Source organism: Mus pahari, chromosome 5 (assembly GCF_900095145.1).
Source record: "Mus pahari chromosome 5, PAHARI_EIJ_v1.1, whole genome shotgun sequence".
In the NCBI taxonomy this organism is placed as follows: Eukaryota; Metazoa; Chordata; class Mammalia; order Rodentia; family Muridae; genus Mus; species Mus pahari.
In genome coordinates this window covers 99645711-99665143 of record NC_034594.1, presented here as the reverse complement: position 1 = coordinate 99665143, position 19433 = coordinate 99645711, and positions in this window count along the sequence as shown.

The window sequence follows — 19433 nt, the reverse complement described above, 5'->3', positions numbered from 1 at the left end:
GTACACACACACACACACACACACACACACACACACACACATGCAAACACACAAATATATACAGTGTACACACACATACACACACACATATGTTTTGATCAGACCTTACAGTTTTTCTGGTTGTGCTAAAAGTGAGCCCCAGATCCTCTCTGCAATGGCTTTGTTTCTGCACTTGAACTCCTTCTCTACTGATGGTCTGGAGGGCAAGCTGCTGAAGAAGCTTTCTTCCCTGAAAATTAAGTGCTCTTAGGAAGAAAGAGCAGAGGCTGGGCTGGATGGCTGAAAGCAGCCAGGTAGCTCCTGCATCCATATCAAAGCCCAGGTGCCCATGGTGGCATTAATAATAAATGGTGAGTTCATGCAGGCTTTCAATTCAGCATCATTGCCTTTCCTGTGGTTAGTCAGTCCTAGTGTGTTTGGCTGTAGGGTTTCAGGCACTTCCTGCCAAATAAATGCAAAAGAAATCAGCTTCCAGCGCTTTGACTTGCTCACCACATACCATTGTTTTGTTTGACTTCTGAGACAGGCCTTCCTGCAGTCCATACTAGCCTTAAACTCTCTGAGTACCCGGGGGAGGGAGGATCTTGAACTCCTGATCTTTCTCCCTCTTTCGCCTGAGAGCTAGGGTTTCAAGTTCTGGGAATGGAACCCAGGACTTTGTGCATGCTAAGTAATCATTTTTTTTTTCCAGCTGAGCCACATCTCCAGCCCACTCTACAGCACTGTTTGACAGAAGGACCTTGTATTTCCATAGTGAATCTTGGTTATGAGATGCCTGAGGATTATCATTCCTACGACAGCTGGAGTCATCTTGAGTCCTCTCTTCCGAATCACACAGACCTGTCAGGATGTCCCAGGTGACGGAGATCAGGGTTGCCCCAGGTGGGAGCACTGAGGTTGGGTGGGCTTCACCTCTTCACCAGAGTTACAGATGATTTACACAGGAGCTTCTATAGTTTCTATTTCTTCTTCTATCTCTTGTGGTGGTTCAAATGAGATAGGCTCCAGTGGGCTTACATATGTGAATACTTGGTCCCCAGTTGGTATAATGACCCAGTGTCTCTCTGCCTGCTTGCCTGCAGATGAGGATGTAGCTTCCAGGTACTGTTCTTGCACAGTGCCAGCCTGTGCCACCCCTGAAACTGTAAGCAAGCCCCCATTTGTTTTATATATATGAATGGCCTTGGTCATGATGTCTCTTCACAAACACACACACACACAAAAAAAATAGTAGAGTGACTAAGACAGGCCAGGATTCATTTGGCCTTTATTACCTCCCATCCAGTCACACAGGAGTTCCCTGACTGCCTGTCATTTCCTCTCCCATGCTGCAGGTTAGAAAACCAAGGTTGGCAACTTAGGCAAATGCTGATGGAATGAATTCCCTTTAGCTTGGCAGTGACTTTCTTTCCACTTTGGCCAAAATAAAAGTCTTATCATGACTCATGGGCCACTCTAGGGTCCCTAGTCTCAGGTCACAGCACTCTCCTGCTCCTTTGTTGTCACAAGAGCACTGGACTTCTCTGACTACCCCAGATCTAGGCAGCTTGAGGAGCTTGTCTTCCTGGTTGTAGCGTAGACACTGTCTCAGCCTTAACTCTCTTCTGTTGTCTTACCTTTACTAATCCTCTAGGTCTGAGCCTAAGCCATCTGCTAGACATCTTCTTTAATTCTGACATCACAACTGACCTAGTTTGCTTTTCTGTTGCTATGATAAACACAATGACCAGAAACAATCTGGGAAGGAAAGGATTTACTCTCAGGTCACAATCCATCTGTCTTAAACATACAATTGTGATGAAACATCATGTCCAAAGGAAAGGGTTTATTTGGCTTACACTTGCACAGCATAGTTTATCACTTAAAGAGGTCAGGCAGGAACTCAAAACAAGGCAGGAATCTGGAATTAGGAATCAGGCAGAAGCAGATGCAGAGGCCATGGAGGAGTGTTGCTTACTGTCTTGTTCCTCATGTCTTGCTCAGCCTACTTTCATACAAAACCCAGGACCACCCACCTAGAGATGGCACCACTTAGAATGGGCTGGGTGCTCCTCCATAAATCACTAATTGAGAAAATGTGTTTAATTGAAGTTTCATTCTTCCAGACTCTAACTTGAGTCAAGTTGGCATAGAACTACACAGCATACCATCACTGAGGGAAGTTGGAGCAGGAACTCAAGCAGGAACTAAAGCAGAAACCATGGAAGGACACCGTTTGGTGGATCACTCAACGGCTTTTGGTCATCTATCATTTTTATATAATCCAGGACCACCTGCCAAGGGAATGGTGCTGCCCATAGTGGCCTGGACTCTTCTATACCAATTAGTAATCAAATCAAACATTGCTCTAAAGATATGCCAACCTGATTGAGGCACTTCTCCCTTTAATACATTCTCTTTCCAGGTGACCCCATGTTGTGTCAAACTGATGATAAAATCTAACCATGTCAGCAACTGACACATATGTTGTGTCTTGTATTCCCTTTCATAACTTTTAAGGGGTAACACATAACTCTTAGGTGTTTCTTATGTTTGCCTTCCACTGGTTTCTAATCTCAGATAAACAGGAACTAGTCATTTTACACACCAGTATATTCATCGCACTGATCAGAGTATCTGACATATATGAGGTGCCACAAATAATTTTGAATGAATAAATTATTGATGTCTTATACCATTGAGCAAATTCAACTACTTTTTTCTTTCTTTTAGAGACAGGCTTGCCTTAAACTTGATATTTAGTTGAGGTTGACCTTGAACTTCTGATCTGATTTCCTCTTTCTCCCCAGTCTTGGGATTATAGTCATACACTACCTTTCCCAGTTTATTAAATCTGGATTTTGTGCACGCTATACAAGCACTCTACTTACATTCTTAGCCTAACTGCTTTCATTTTGAGATCCCTGTCACCTACCCATGAATCCATGGTGTATCTTTGCTGGGTCTCTGTACTTAACATATCTTTTGCACTGGTCTTGGTTGCAGCCTGCTCCCTCACTCTTGGGGAGCTGTTTCATGTTCAGATCCAAGGAAACCCTTGAAGATGATCTGAAACACATTGCTTTAACTCTAGCTGTCACTCCATGGTAGTCTAAGTCTTTGTCGAAAGCATAGTTCAGTGGGAAAACTTCACAGTTCTCAGTTGTAAAATATGGTAGAACTCTGGCAGGTTCCCCTGCAGAAGAAATCAGTCGTAAACTTACTAACTTCTAGTCTTAGCTTACTAACTATGAAGTTCATGTGAGAATATTTACAAATTAGTTTGATTAACATATTACAGATTTTGCAATCTACAAGGAATCAAGTCTTTGAAAACTTTCAAATCATGATATACTTTGGGAATACATTATAATTAGAATCATGATGTCTATATTAACTATGTATTTATGTGAGATCTTTATCACTATTTTTGTTTGAATTAAAATATTTTTTCATAGAAAATTCATTTCAAACTTTATGAAGCCATGAGATATACTCTTAACAAAAATGTAAGTGCCCCCTCACTACTGTTGATTGCAGATATGAAGTATCTAGAGTGTCCCTAGAGCTCTTTTATCCTGTGTGTTATTTACTTTTCTTATTGCTGTAACAAAATAATGGATGACAGAAGGAACTTCTGAAAGTAAGTGAATATTTTGGCTCACTGTTTGAAGGTTCAGTCCATTCTAATGGGAAGACCTAGCAGCAGGAACAGGAGGGAAATGCTCACGTTGCTCTATTCAGGAAGCAGAGAGGTCTCAGTTCTGGTGCTAGTTTACTTCTCCTGGTTACTCAGTGTAGGGCCCCTGCCCATAAAGGGCATCTCCCACATTTAGGGTCACCTTCCCATCTCAAAGAACTCAACCTAAAACCTCCCTTACAGGTACATCCAGAAATGTGCCTCTAGACGAGTCTAGATTCTGTCAGGTTGACGATTAAGATCAGCCATCAGATTTTGCTTGATTGAGACTTTCTGCTCCTTGGTGAGTGACACTGTACACCAAGCCCTAGACCCAACATTCCATTCTCGAGTTCTATGAATTGGGCTCTATTTTCAATACTTAAGAAACAGAGGGACTGGCAGTATATGTCACCATGCCACTGGCTCATTTCAGTTAATACAGTGGCTCATCAAGGTTGTCACATTATAACAGGTTTCTTTCCTGAGGCTGCATGTTGTTCCATGATATATGTTCTAGTTTAGAGGTGGCTTGAATTCTGAGGGTTCATATGTTGGAAATATTGTGGCTACAAAAAGGTGGTTAGAAATAAAGGTATTCAGAAGAGATGCGTGTGCCCCTTACTTGGACTACCATACTATTGAAATAATGGATCCAATAGAAATGGAAATTTAGGAAATTTTTGTTGGCAGAAGGAAAATTCTAGGAGGGGGTGCTAGCCAGAGCAGAGAGTAAGTGCATAGGAACTGTTTCTTGAATGTCTACCTTTCAAATTATAAGTTAGATAAACATTACTTCTTTATAAAAGTACTGAGCCTTGGGTTTTAGGTTACATCAATGGAAGTTGTTTACTAATCTATGTATATCCCCTATTCTATCTCTTTGTCAGTGGATAATTAGGTTATTCCTTTACCTTGCCTGTTCTGAATACCAAAAAAAGAAAAGAAAAGAAAAGAAAAGAAAAGAAAAGAAAAGAAAAGAAAGAATAGAAAGGAAAACCAAACCAAACCAAAACCCTGGAGTATTAATAGATCTTTGTGTCCTTGTATTCAATTTTTTTCTGCTAAATGTCCCAAACTATGATTTTTGAAAGCACTAATTGTCTTCCTCTTGATTCCATATGACTCTATCTCAACACTTAAGAGGAAACTGTGTTTATTCCTCAACTACATTTTTCTCAGTTTTTTAAAAAAATATTTTGACAATTGTGCACACACACATATTATATTTACTCATCATTACTTACTCTTGTCCTTTTCTATTCCGTCTGGACCCCTTGTTCTTCCTAGCAGGTCCCCCTTCTACTTCCATGTCTTTTTTGTGACCTGCAGAGTTGTTTTCATGCACAAGGGTCAGGGATCATTTACTGGAACACTGGCAACTTCTCAGTGTCTACACCACTGAAGAGAAGAGACTCCCCTTTCCCAGCAGCTGTTAATAGTATCTCCACAGCTAGCATGGCTGAACCATTTTGCAAGTAAATACCATAGTATATTTAATATTTTCATTACATTGTTTACTTATTTATACTAGTTTTGTGATGAAGAATTCTTTATTCATAATTTCCTTGATGGAACATGAAGTTATAAACAATACATCAACTTCCAAGAGTGTTTCTTCAAAACCCCTTTCCTTCTTCTGAAGTCAAACCACAACATAGGATCTCACCTTCTCATTAGTAAAGGTTGGGTTCCTGATAGCCCCCTCTGCCCTCCGACTCATCTGAAACCATTTGCCACTACTGTAAAAGAAAATTATCAGGTAATGGCCTAACCTGTTTTTTTTTTTTCCTTCTCTTTTGCCAATTGACAAAACAAATTTCACTGATTGCTCACTGAAGTTTAAACTATTCAACCAAAGGCTGTGTTCTTCCAACAGAGACTGAAAAGCAAATGGTCTCCCAGGACCAGAACTTGACACAAATTTGAGCTACATAACCTACCATGTTATTCCAGTCTACTAAGAAGAGAATCTCTTTGGAGCTATGCTGAACTGTGCATAGTGGTACCTAATGCCATGCCCACCTAGCTAAAGGCCAGAGTCCTTGTTTATGTCTAGAGTCAGTCAGCATCACTTTGAAAACAAAACAACACATCCAATGTTGACATCACCTACAAAAGAAGATTTTAAATGAAAACAGTCTTCTCTTTTTAATCCACATAGAAAAGAAGATGTAATTATTCATGGAAAAAACAAATCAATGCAGGGGGTAGAAGGTTTTCATGCTTGCAATAGTTAATATTGATTGGCAACTTGACAGGATATAGGATCTCAGGCCCTTACCTAATCTGTCAGGAATTTGTTCTTATGTCTGCATAGAATTCTACCCCAACTGCACCTGTCTTTAGAGATCTAGAATATGCATATGTATATGTACATATACATTTATATGTATATATATGTGTGTGTTTTGTGTTTATGTGTGAATATATATGTATCTATGCATATATATGTATATGTATAATGTAGAAGATTAACTGGAAGGGAAACTCTGAGTATGCAGGTGAGGGCAACTCATCAGTTTTGCTGGATGAGAGTTATTGGTGGTAAGCTGCTTGGTGTTCACTGAACCATAGCCCTATAAGTTACGCCCNCCCCCCCCCCCCATTTATGCTCTAAGTAAGCCCAATGAATTCTCTTTTTTCTCAAGTTAGATTTTGGAGTAGTTGTATTTTTGTTTGTTGTGGCTGGGGGTGGAAAGATGAGGTCATGTTATATCTTCTTTGGGAAAGGTTTCACAGAGCAGAAGCCAGCCTAGGCAGGGCAAGGAATGGATGTCAACTTTATCTCTAGGTGACTTACAGCAGAGGAGAGAGGGAGAAAGAGAGAGAGAGAGAGAGAGAGAGAGAGAGAGAGAGAGAGAGAGAGAGAGAGAGAGAGAGAGAGAGAGAGAGAGAGAGAGAGAGAGAGAGAGAGAGAGAGCCTCAATGAAGTTGAATTGTTAGCAGACAGCTTTGTGTTTGACTTCACTGTATACTTTGCGTTTGACTTTACTGTATACTTTGCATTTGACTTCACTGTATACTTTGCATTTGACTTTACTGTATACTTCTTGAGAAATTTACTTGGCAGAGTGGCAGTTTCCACTGAGACCAAAGACCTTGTTGGCCATGATTATAAAACTTCAAGGCATAAAGAGATGCAGAGGGAGGAGAGAAATGAAGCTAGATGCTGAGCACAGTGGGACACCTACCTCCTCCACCGGGCATCCTATGAACTAGGCTGAGAAATGACAAGGAAGGAGGCTAACACATCCCAGCAGCTGAGATAGAGGGAGAGTATCTGCCAAACATTAAAATCCCATGCTATCCTGTTCTGTACTTAGAGAGGGGAGGTAAATCTACCAGCTCCATACTTGTCCCAGTTGCTATTTGCCACTGCCAACTAGGGATGGATTTCCTATAAGCAGGGTTCACTCATTGTGAAAATTAAGTAATTGAAACAATTCATCTGAGTTTGGGCTGTTGGCTTCAGGAGTGGTGCTCCATGGTCAGTCACCATGATGAGTAATTTTCTGAGGGAGAATTGAGCCACATAACTCATCAGACAATATGCTGAAGCCTTGTTCTGCTTATCAAGACATGAAGGTCGCTTTCCTTTCCCCTTTGAAAATGAATTTATTTATTTACATATTTGTGTTATTTGCTTGCTTATTTGTATTGGATACTGAAGATGATAAAGTACTTCTTGACAATGAGTTCTCCATATTGTGATATTTTCTGTTGCTCCTAAGGAAGACAGCACCCTAAAGAGTGTGCTTTTGTGAATGGTAGCTGCCTGCACTCCCCAGGTCAATATCCTTTTGAGTGATGGGGTATTGACTATGGTATAGATCATGGAGAAATTTAATCAGAGCAGGTGGGAACGCCACTTCCTTCTCTTGTGTTTGTCTGTTTTTTCTCCAGCAGGGCTTAATTGTATTTCTATACTTTTATGGTCTGAAAGAAAAATCTTAAATGGTGTGAGGTAGAGGTGTAGAGCAATCTTCCTGTGAATCTGTGTATGCGTGTGTGCAAATGTGTGTGGAGACCAGAGGATGACTTTCCACGTTGTCATTCCTTAGGTACCATCTATCTTCTTAAAATAACATTTTACTTATTCTTATTTTGAGAATTTCAGAGAATGTATTTTGATAATATTCATTTCCCTGCTACAGGGACTTTCAGATTTTTATGTATTGGAACTAGGAATTCAACTGGGGATAAGTAGATGATGTTATAAACAGAGGGAGTTTACTAAGTGAGAAAGATACTTCTGAGACTGGACAGGTGATATGCATTTGCTCATGGCCAATGTCCATGATGCCCTCTCTCTCTCTATATATAGAGAGGAGGTCTCACCTTAGCCAGAGAAGAAATAAGAAAAAAAAAAAAACCTAATCTCTAGAGGCCCAAGGGAACAGAGCTGCAGGGCTTGGCCACTGGGGAAGCAGTCCCAGAACTGATGGGGCTTCTCCAGATCTTGGTTATCCTGCCTAAACCTGAATTACTCTAGCACCCAACCTATGCACAGGAAGAAACCAAATGGACCAAGGGGGAGAGGCCAAACTGGAGGCAAGTGGGTGCTTGTCCTTGCTGGACAGCAGACCCCTGCTGTTATTGAAAGACAAATGGTCACCAAACTCTCTCAGGCCACCCATCTGGGAGCGACTAACTGCTGAGTTCATAAGACCCAGATATTCCAGACAAAAATGATTTTGTCATAGATTTGGATTACCTCTCTTTCAAAATGCTACAGTCTTCATGGCCAAACTTTTCCTAAATTTAGAAAAGGTCCTAAATGTTAATTAAGAACATCATTGTGCCCAGAGGCTCCAAAGCTCAGGGCAGGTAACAAGGATAAATAGAAAGAAAAAGTTAACTAAATATGTTCTTGAGACTGGTGAAAATTAGGCCAACCGTCTACCTGTTGCTCTCATGAAGGCCAGATGCACCCCATATTGAGACATTTGTATGGCAAAAATTACTTGTCCCTTCTCAAATCCTTGCAGATCCTGCAACAGACCCAGAGTACTATTCATCAAATGGGTTGAGAGGCAGCACCCTTGCCTTTGAGCCTGCCTACTAGTTCCAGCCTGCCAGTCTTACATAGTTGAGAGGGTCCTCACCTAGAGCCCACAGCCAGTGTGAAAAGGCCCATAGCCTATAATCCTCACCCCTATTGAAGTGAAGGTCACCAGTGTCCCCAGGGGCCTACCACATCCAGCTAAAGGAGATTATATCAGATAACAATGGGTTACCAGAGCCTCTAACCCCCTAAAGATAAGTCTGATAACCCTATAATCATGGATGTCTTGTTTTGTCTCCCCATGGAAAAGGTCCCAAATTCCCATAAGCCAGGCTTTGAGTATGGATCCACAGAGACCCAACCCACCTTCTAGGTGGGTTTCTGTAAAATACCGCATCCAGAGGCTACTGGGAGGATGGCTCATTCACTCCTGGGGAGGAGCATGCCCCTGGACTATGGGCCCACCAGTGACAAAAAGGAGTTCCAATCTACTCAGTAACTATGTCTGCCCAGCTGTCAGTGATCAGTGCTGCCAGAAGCCATGAGAATACCACTGTGAAACTGAGTCCTCTTGGTGGCATACTGATTCCTTCTTTCTCCTAGAACTGAAATGTCATCACCTACCTGTAGTCATAGGCAACACAATCCCATATCATAAAGGTTAGGACCTGGCAGGGAGTTGAAGATCATTATGGGGAAACCAGTCCGATTATTTCTGAATGATCTAGACCCAGGCAGCAAATTTATTATTCAAAATAAACCTGAGCTTAGACTCATCCAGCCCATCAATCTGAACAGACCCATATTGCTACTTCTAGAATATGAGCCCCCTAAGGTGGCAAGTTCCCAAACTACAATTTCCCCAGGAATTCCTTTGGCCAAAAGGTCCAGGAGGCAATAGAAGTCAGCCCCTCAATGTTCAGGTTGCTAGAAAGGGTATCTTAGTTCCTTAACCACCCCCTACTGGCCATGAGTTAGGGTTGCTGGCTATGCCTGGACCCCAAACGCTAAGATTGTGTTTATGTTGGGATTGGAACTAGTCAAACAATACACCCCATTTCCAGTTTTGGCAACTGTAAATCTGTAAATGGTACCCACTTAAGGTTGCCTAGGAAAGGGTGCCTGTTTAATGTCACTAAGATACTCTCTATATAGTTTCCCCTATGCAGATTCCTGCTGACTGGTTTGGAACAGACCTTATATGGTAATGCCTGGCTCTGTAAGATTTCGCAGGCAGGTCCAGTGGCAGCTTTTTAAAGTCCTGTGCTTTCAGATGACCTTTTACAGGGGTACATTGCATATAAGGGGCCATAAGTGCTACATTTAACAGTGCTTCAGGGACATTGTCAGGAAAGTAACAGCTACTATTGAGCAATGGTGTTCCCATTATTAACTTCCAGGTGAGTTTCTGAGCAGTAATCCAGTTCCTTCCACAACAGATATCTCCTCAAGCTTTAAGCATTGATTCTGACTGGCCAAGCCATCCTCAGTCAATTCCGGAGGAAAATGTGGGAAAAGAAGGATAGGCAAAGAAAATTACTTCGACTAATCTGACTAGCTCAGTTGCAAATACAAATTGATAAATAGTTCACGTGTGTGTGTGTGTGTGTGTGTGTGTGTGTGTGTGTGTGTGTGTATGAGTCCAAGGATGATTTCAGGTGTCATCCTTAGACATGCTATCTAACTCCCTCATTGACTTGGGTCTTACCAGTTAGGCTAGATTGTCTATCCAGTGAGTCCCAGGGATCCTCTTGCCTCTGCCTCTCAAGTGCTGGGATGACAAATGCACATGGCTATACCTGGCTTTTATATGAAAGCTGGAGATGATACTGAGGTCCATGTTCTTGCAAGGCAAGCACTTTGCCAACTGAGCTACCCCTGCCCAGCAGCCTATTACAGGGAAGCACCAATCTTTGACCTGGACTGGGCCTATGGGAATCCTCTTTTTATTCCAGTTGTGCATTCTAGTCATACCTGAGGTTCTCAGATATATCATAGAGAAGACTAGAATGCACAACTAGAATAAAAAGAGGATTCCCTTGTGATTACCTTTTTAACTAACTTCATACCCAGTTACAGCCAGCTGCCTGTAACCCACTCCAGAAGGACCCAACCTCTCTGGCCTCTGAGGGTACCACACTCATGTGCACATGTCTACACACAGACAGACATACACGCATAATTTAACATAAGTACAAAGAGTGATTTTTATTGTTTTTAAAAAGTTCTCTCTGTTCTTGCTAGGGAAGACCCTTCAAACAGGTCTTCCCTCCTCCGCATTTATGAAAGACTTGAAAATGAATTGTTCTGAAATTCAAGACTCTCCCCTCCTTCTCAGCTCCATACCTCTAGATGCTTCTGTTTCGGAAAGGTGGCTGCCTTTGGTTTCTAGTGGAATATGGTTCCTTCTCAACTTCTTGCACTGAATCCTTGACCTTCCTCTGGGATTGTTCAATCTTAAGGATGGGTAACCTTTCTCTATGAAGCCTTGGAAGAGTTCTGTTCATTTTCTGATCCCCCCTCCTTAATCCATGCTGCTTGTCTTAGTTTCTATGGTTATGATAAAGCAACATGAAAATAAATGCACTGTTGTTGCTGTTGTTGTTGTTGTTGCTGCTGCTGCTGCTGTTGATCATACAGTCTCTGCATGGCTCTGGCTGACCTGGAGCTCACTACTGTAGCTCAGGGTGACCTTGCCTCCCACCTCTGCCTTCTGAATGCTGGGATTAAAGGCTTGTGCCACCATGTTCAGCTAGACTCTGTGGTTTAGAATTATAAACCAGATAATCCCTTTCCTCTCCAAGTTTTTGGTTATACTGGTTTCACAACTAACCCATCACCCCCTGCCAGAGATAGCACATCCCCATAATAGAAACACTCTCAGCTTTTTCAGGTGCTTACCTCTAGCCCCTGAACCCTACCGGGCTGTGTATGATTGGTGCTTTTTTCTTCTCCCAGCTTAAGATTCCTGGGGGGAAATTACCATTTCTTTGGAGCCCACTGTTTCAGTAGTCTGACAGTAGGGTCTATAGAGACAAAGTCTCCCTTTAGAAAACCTTCACTTCTGCCAGACATGCTACTACTTCATGAGCTTCTTGGGCCCACACTTTGGGGTTCTTTCCTCGGCTCACTATTCCAGTCTCATTCTCAAGAGGACTTTTCCTTTTGTAATAAACTCTCTATAAGGGCTTAGTATTATCACATGTGTATATGCATACATGATGCACGCATGATGTGCATATGAAGTTCAGAGGAGAACATACAGGAGTTGGCTTTCTTTTTACACCATTTAGATAGCCAGGGGGATGGAACTCAGGACACGGCCTTGACAGAAAAGTATTTTAAATGTGTTTTCCCCCAGTTTTTCCTCTTTGAGATGAGGAGTTGTTGCTGGTAAACCTAGCTCCTGCATCCTTCTTCCATTTAGACCAGCTCCCCGGAGAGAGCAGGGTGGGATGTCCATTCTATGGAGACATGCTCTCTTATGAGAATTAAAAACATGGGTGTAGAAACACAATCAGAGTCCAAAAGATCCATTCATCCTTTGAACTATTAGACAAAATGTGAATATGAAATTAGTAATTAGCTTAGATTGATACCTCATCTGGTTGGCAACATAGTACTAACAGCGTGGGTAAGGCCATTCATTATTTTTATGCCCTCTATGACTGGTTCTCGTTTATGTGATGGCCATGAAAGAAGGAAACGCAGAGCCATCCATTAGCAAACACAGAGGGTCTGTGACTGTTTAAGCACCCGGTGGAGTCTGTGAGCCACATTAACACCTGATTAGGAGCATTTCTGGTCACCACTAAAATCAAGGGGACTGGCTCTGCTCTAAAAGGACCGCTGATGATAGTAACAGGACAAAGCACACACTCCTCCCGGCTCATTTTCTACCAGGAGTTTTCCATCAAAATTCCCAGCTGCTGCTCCCATTCTAATCCAATCACCACTCAGAGATGATCACAGCAGGCCTTCAGGTGACATCTTTGGGATTTTCACTAAAAGGAAAAAAAAAAAATGTATTTTTAATGGTATCTTACCAAAAAAGACCTGAGTAATTTGAGGGAGAAAATTGACTGTTTGCATCATACTGGGATTTCAAGATTAAATTATATTATATTGGAATTACGTGGAGTTGAGAGACTGAGAGTTATACATACTTTCTGGTAGGCAGACAGAGACAGGGGCTGTGGTTAGGCAATAAAGGCAATAAACTTCCATGATGCTTCTCTTCCTCAGCCTCCTGACTGGAGACACAAGCCTGGCAGCTTACCAAAGAGGCCTTGGAGGCTTTGCTCCCTGCTGATGGATCAGCTCAGCAAGTTCTACACTCAGATCAGCACAAGCTTACACAGCTGAGGGTCAGTCAGCCATCCTTTCTTTAAACTGACCAATCCTACATTAAGAGAGGAAAACCCTTTAGAGACTTAAAACACCCCAGGGCTGGAGAAGAGACTGAATTGGTTTTGGCTTTCAGATTCCTCTCAGCAAAGCAGAGGGTCTTTTTCTCTGGGTTCCCGATGCATATGTGTGGTTCTTCACCTCCAATACTCACTTTTCTTCAGTTGCTGATTCTGTCTGCTGCTGTCCACTATGTATGAGATTTCTCTGAAGTTGCTAGTTTCACTCAAAATGTTTTCCTGCCTTTTAGTTCTTTAACTGATTAAAAAACAAAAGACAAAAACAAAAACAAAAACCCAAACAAACAGCCCAATTGGTTCTAGATTGTATTAAAGTAATCATGTTTTGATCATCCAAAGGAACTGGGTATTAGTGTTTTCATATGACCCAACTTGGTAACATGAAATATTAGTTATTGCCCATTTTCTTTGTTGTTGTTGAATTAGAATGCTTTCAAACCCAACTCATGCTGTTTTTGAGACAGAGTCTCTCCATGTAGTTCTGGCTGTCCTAGAACTCACTGTGTAGTCCAGGTTAGCCTCAACAATACTGGAGTCACAGGTGTACACTGGGACACTTGACTTTTCCCACAAAGTCTGGGGATCTGATCTCAGGTCTTCATTACTACCCAGCAAGGACTTTATCACTTGGCCAGCTTCCTGGTCCCTATTTTTTTTTTCTCTTTTCCTTTGAGACAAGGTCTCATGATCCATCTGTCTCCACTTCCCAGTGGATTACAGGTGTACACCATCACTTCCAGTTTATATGATGCTCAGAATTGAAATCAGGGCTGCATACATACTAGGAAGAAAGTCTCCCAAATGAGCTACAGTTTCAGCTGCAAGAGGAATATTGTAATTATGTATTTTCTCCCCCATCAGTCTGCTGTGTTTCTTTTAAATATAAATGAGAGTCCTCATACTTGACCTGTGGGAATCAGGGTCCAAGATTCTTCTACCAGATCTCATGGCTACTTTATCCTTTATACTAATTGATGGTAGATTAGGGTACCATATGGGGGATTGCCTACAGTAAGACCTTAATGTAATCCAGTAGAAGGCTCAATACTCTCTAATGACATTATCCAATAGAATACTCCCAAGTCACTGCCAGCCAAGTCTGGATTAGAAATCCAACCTTCGGCTATTTAAAGTAAGTGCATGAGGTTTGAGGAGATGGCTCATAAAGTACTTGTAGTATGATCAGGAGGACAAGAGCTCAAATCCCTGGCTGTTGTGTACAAAGAAGGGCCTAGCAAGCATTTGGAGTCCCAGTGCTGAGGAGATAGAAACAGGAGGATCCCTTGTGTTTGTTGGCCAGCCAGCCTAACTTAATTGGTGAGAATGAGGTTTAGCGAGAGACCCTGCCTCTAAAAATGTGCAGAGCAATATAGGAAGGTACCTGACAGCTATCTCTGGCTTCCATGTGCACCCCGATATGTTCACGCATACATACCAACATGTACACCCCTCCAACAAATAATGAAGAGACATATGAATGGTATCTCACCAAAAATACATTTATTTTTGTTCAGTCAGTCATATTTTCAGGCGCTTCTATAGTAGTATCTTTTATATGCTGAACAGGCACACTAAACAAAATTCTTTGGAGTAAATATAAGGGAACAATAGGATTTAATAAATGCTCCGCATACACTAAAATCACACCACTAGCAAGTGTGAGCTTGCACTTGGTGATATGTCCACATTGTGGCACAAGTCCTGCTATTCCACTGTGACTTGTCAGCTTGGGGGGTGGGGCTGATGCCTCGCACTGAGCTCACACTGTGCCACCTTTTGCCAATGTAGCTGTGCCTGCAGAATTTCCTATCTTGGTTCAGAAGTCATTTGCGCACCCTTGAATTGTGGGTTTTGGTGTCTTTGCATTGATTGTGCTCTACTTTACATAGGTTATACGGGGAAAGAGGTAATAGAAAGATTTGAATAAGAAGAGGAATGAAGAAGAATAATGATAATTTGGATATGTCATCTCTGTTTATTTCTGTCAATCTCTAAATCCAGTCATGCTCTTAAGATTCTTGCTGATGGCCTACTTTTTTTTTTTTTTTTTTTTTTTTTTTTATTTCTTGACAATTGCTTCCGTGTAAGTATATAGTGAATTTTGGCCAACCTCAGTTAGCCCCATTATCCACCCCCACTCTTTGAAACCTTTCTTTTTCCCATTTAATCAGTACCTGTGTTTCATTTGCATATCCTCATCCCGTTGGTGTGTGTGTGTGTGTGTGTGTGTGTGTGTGTATTTCATGAGCTCAGGTGTAAGGTTATTTACAAGAGTATGGGTAACTTATCATTGGCTACACTATGGAAGAGAGTGACCCCTTTCCACATCAGCCATTAACTATTAAGAGCTCCTCAGGGAGGGTGAGTGCCTTAGGAACCTCTCCCCTATGCAGGGTGGAATGCTGATAGGATTAAACTTGTGTAAGTCTTGTGACTATACCACAGCTCATGGGCGCTATGACCATGATTGGTCCAGAAGACTCAAGTTCATAGCAGCCCCCACCCTACCCACCCAGCATCCTTTACTGTGGGAAGTAGGTGTGGCCAAGCCCCGTGATCCCTGTTTACCAAGAACCTGAGCCTGCGCACTTGTAAGATCCTGTGCTGTCTGCCTGATGAGTCACTGGCCTATCAACATGTGCCCTGCCTGCATGAACTGCTCCTGTTCAGAGCATGCTGAACACTGATTGGATCCAGGAGAGGGGGAGGGTTAAGAGGCAGAGGACTGATGAAAAACAAAAACAGGATGAGCTGGAGATAAAGAGAAAAGTTGTTGGAGAAACCTTCCTTGGTGTTCGTGTAGTTTTTTTCCCAGTCTCTGCCGGTCAGAGTGCATGCGGGGTTGCAGCACTCTACCTCTATACAGTTTTTCTGCCTCTTTTCCACGATGGTCCTGAGATTCAGTAAACGGCTAAACACTTGACAAACACATATGCTGAGCACTTTGATCAGTTATGAGTCTCTGTGTTCATTGTCACCTAGCAAAAGGAAGCTTCTTTGATATGAGGCCCAGCTTAGCACCAATACATAGGACAGTAGTACAAGAGAGGGACTAACTGATGTGGGGGGGGGGGGGAAGAAAGGGAGGGAGAGAGAAAGAGAGAGAGAGGAGAGAAGAGATTCCTTTCTGCAGTGTAACCATTAATAACTTGCTCCAGTAAGTAAATTTCCACCCACTCTTGGTCAAAATTCTAATTAAAATTTAAAATCAGTGGGCACAGAGGAAAGGCATGAAGGAAGAGGTGTTACTAAGACAAAGGGTGTCAGGAGGAGAGGAAGAGCAGTCAATAATGTGACTACGATGTGACACAGTCTAATGTCCATTATGTAAATATGTAAAACCATCCAAAATTTCTTAAAAGATTAAAAACCTAAGTATTTAGAAAGAATTTAAAAATGTATGTGTATATGCCACATGTCAGTGCGTACCCAGAATTCCCTGGAGCTGGAGTCACAGACTGTCATCAGCTGCCTGATGTGGAGCTCAGAACTGGACTCTGGTTCTCTTCGAGAGCAGCAAACACTCTTACTGCTGAGCTATCTCTCAAGGCCTGAGCGAGCAGTTTGACAATGTGTCTCTTTAACAATTTGGCAGTAGTGGGTTTCTTTTGAGGACCTATGACCTTGTAATTTTTTCTACAGCTACTATTTCAATCTCCACATTTTCTTTATTTCTTGGTATTTTGGTTGCTTGGTATGTGTTTGGATTTTTTTCTTTTACTTTTATTGATTTGCCTATTTGGTGGGCATAAATCAGACTTCTAAGTTGTCATCCCATGTGCAAAGAAAGCCCTTCACTCATCTGCTAAACTGCATGCCCTTCCCCCTCCACACATCACTGGCAGGGAGCAGTCCTCTTACTAGGTGACTATGTGTTTCCCTTCCCTGCTTCAGTTGCTTGATTGTACCCAGGGACCCACTGAGCTAGGTTTTCCAGCATGGTCTAGTATCTTCAATTCCCATTCAACACAGACTTCAACACAATGTGAGGTGTTTGAAGAGGTTTTAACAATCAGAAGAAAATATTACCAGGTATTCACACATCAACTTTGACAAGGTCTCATGCAGAACTCTCTGCCTTCTTCGATTCTAATACATTAGATTTTCCAGCAAATGACTTCTTTCTTAGGAAATTAAGGATGAAATTCTTAAGGGAACTTAGAAATGATTCTGACTTCCAAGGGCAAATTGCTTGCAAGCCTGAACTAATCAGCTCTCATGAACCACATCTCAAAACCCAAGTTCAGAAATAGCATGTTACTGCTTGGAAAATTCCTCCTCTGGTACTTAAGGTTTCTGCCACTTGAATCATGACCATAAATGAGGAATTATTTTTATTCTGATTATCTTACTCCTCTCAACCTTCCTTGTTAAGAACCATAGCTCCCTCTAATACTCTTGTTTATTTTAGGGTATTTTCTAAGTCTTCTGATTTTTCTGGCTCTATCTATTTCTTTCTTACATATCTTCTTTATATGACTATCTGCTACAAAAGAATGCAAGGCAACCAGGAGATGGCTCAATTGGTTAAGTGCTTGTTATACGTGCATAAGGACCCTGGCACTTATGAAAAACTTGGCATGATGGTGTGGATTGCAGAGGCAGAGACAGGAAAATCCCTGAGCTTGGCTGGCCAGTTAGTTTTTCCAGATTAGTGAGCTCCAGGACCTGTGAGAACAGCTATCTTAAAGAAATAAGGGGGAGGAGCCAAGCTACTGTTCTTTCAGAGGACCCAGGTTCAGTTCCCAACAGCCACAATGGGTGGTTCACAATCATTAGTAACTCTGGCCCCCTTCTGGATCCCTGAGCACAAGGACTTAAGATGCACAGTGCACAGACTCCCCTCCCCACAGTATACAAATACTTCAATAGCTATAGAGAAATATTTAAAAAAAAAAATAAAGGGAAGAGTAACAGAAGACATGCAGTGTTAACCTCTGGCTTTTGCAAACAAATTTATGCACATAAATGAGCACACACCTACACCACAAAACAAAAGACCCAAACACTGATATCAAAATATGCAAGGACAAATGACTTACCTAGATATCAGGGAATTATAATAAAACAAAACGGGCAAGCATAAACAACTCCAACCTCACGGTCTTAGAAAGATAATAAGTAGCCTGAAATTATTGTTATAAGCATATTGATCATTTTTCTAACATGGTGTGACAGCATGATTACTTGGTTTTATTGCAAACCTCACAGACAAAGCCTTTAACAAGAAAAACCATGAAGTGATATGGTGAATTAGGTAGCTTTCAAGTATGGAAATAAAGAAACATTTACATGGCTGGGAATATCCTGACTAAAGAGCCTATTTCTGAGATGTGGGTAAGAATTTTTGAGAACAACAGTCTTTGAAATGCATAATCATGTTAGGGAGGAAGGATGCTGGATTTTCTTCAATTTTTGGACTTTGTTATAAACTGGTTGGTATAACTATGGCTCAGTAAATAAAGTGCTTGGGTCCCTAAAACCTACATTACTTACTTGTAACCCCAGCACTGGAAAAGTACAGACAGGGGACAGGCAGCTTGGGACTTGCTGGCCAGCCAGCCTAGCCTACTTGGTGAGCTCCAGACCAGTGAGAGACTGTGTTTTAGACAAAAGCTACTAAGGAGCAACATGAGGTTGACATCTGGCCTCTATACCCATGCACACCTGTCCACACACATTATACAGCTTGGTGGATGCACACAAACATACCCACATGTACACATACAAATAAGTGGTAATGCCATAAGGATGCATGTTCACGTGAGTGTGTATGTACATGTACGGTCATGCATATATGGGCTAGAGGTCGATGTCCAGTTTCCTTCTCCATCACTGTGATGGTTTCTATATCCTTGTGTCAGGGAGTAGCACTGTTAGGAGGTGTGGCCTTGTTAAAGTATGTGTGCCACTGTGGGTGTAGGCTTTAATGCTCTAGTTCTAGCAGCCTGGAAGTGAGTATTCTGCTAGCAGCCTTCAGATGAAGATATAGAACTCTCAGCTGCCATTCTTCTACCTTGATGTTAATGGACTGAACCTCCGAACCTGTAAGCCAGCCCCAATTAAATGTTGTCCCTATATAGAACTCTCAGCTGCCATTCTTCTACCTTGATGTTAATGGACTGAACCTCTGAACCTGTAAGCCAGCCCCAATTAAATGTTGTCCCTATAAGAGTTGCCTTGGTCATGGTGTCTGTTCACAGAAGTAAAACCCTAACTAAGACAATCACTTTCTTTGATCCACTTAGACTTGAGCTTTGTACAAGGAGATAAGAATGGATCAATTCTCATTCTTCTACATGATAGCTGCCAGTTGTGCCAGCACCATTTGTTGAAAATG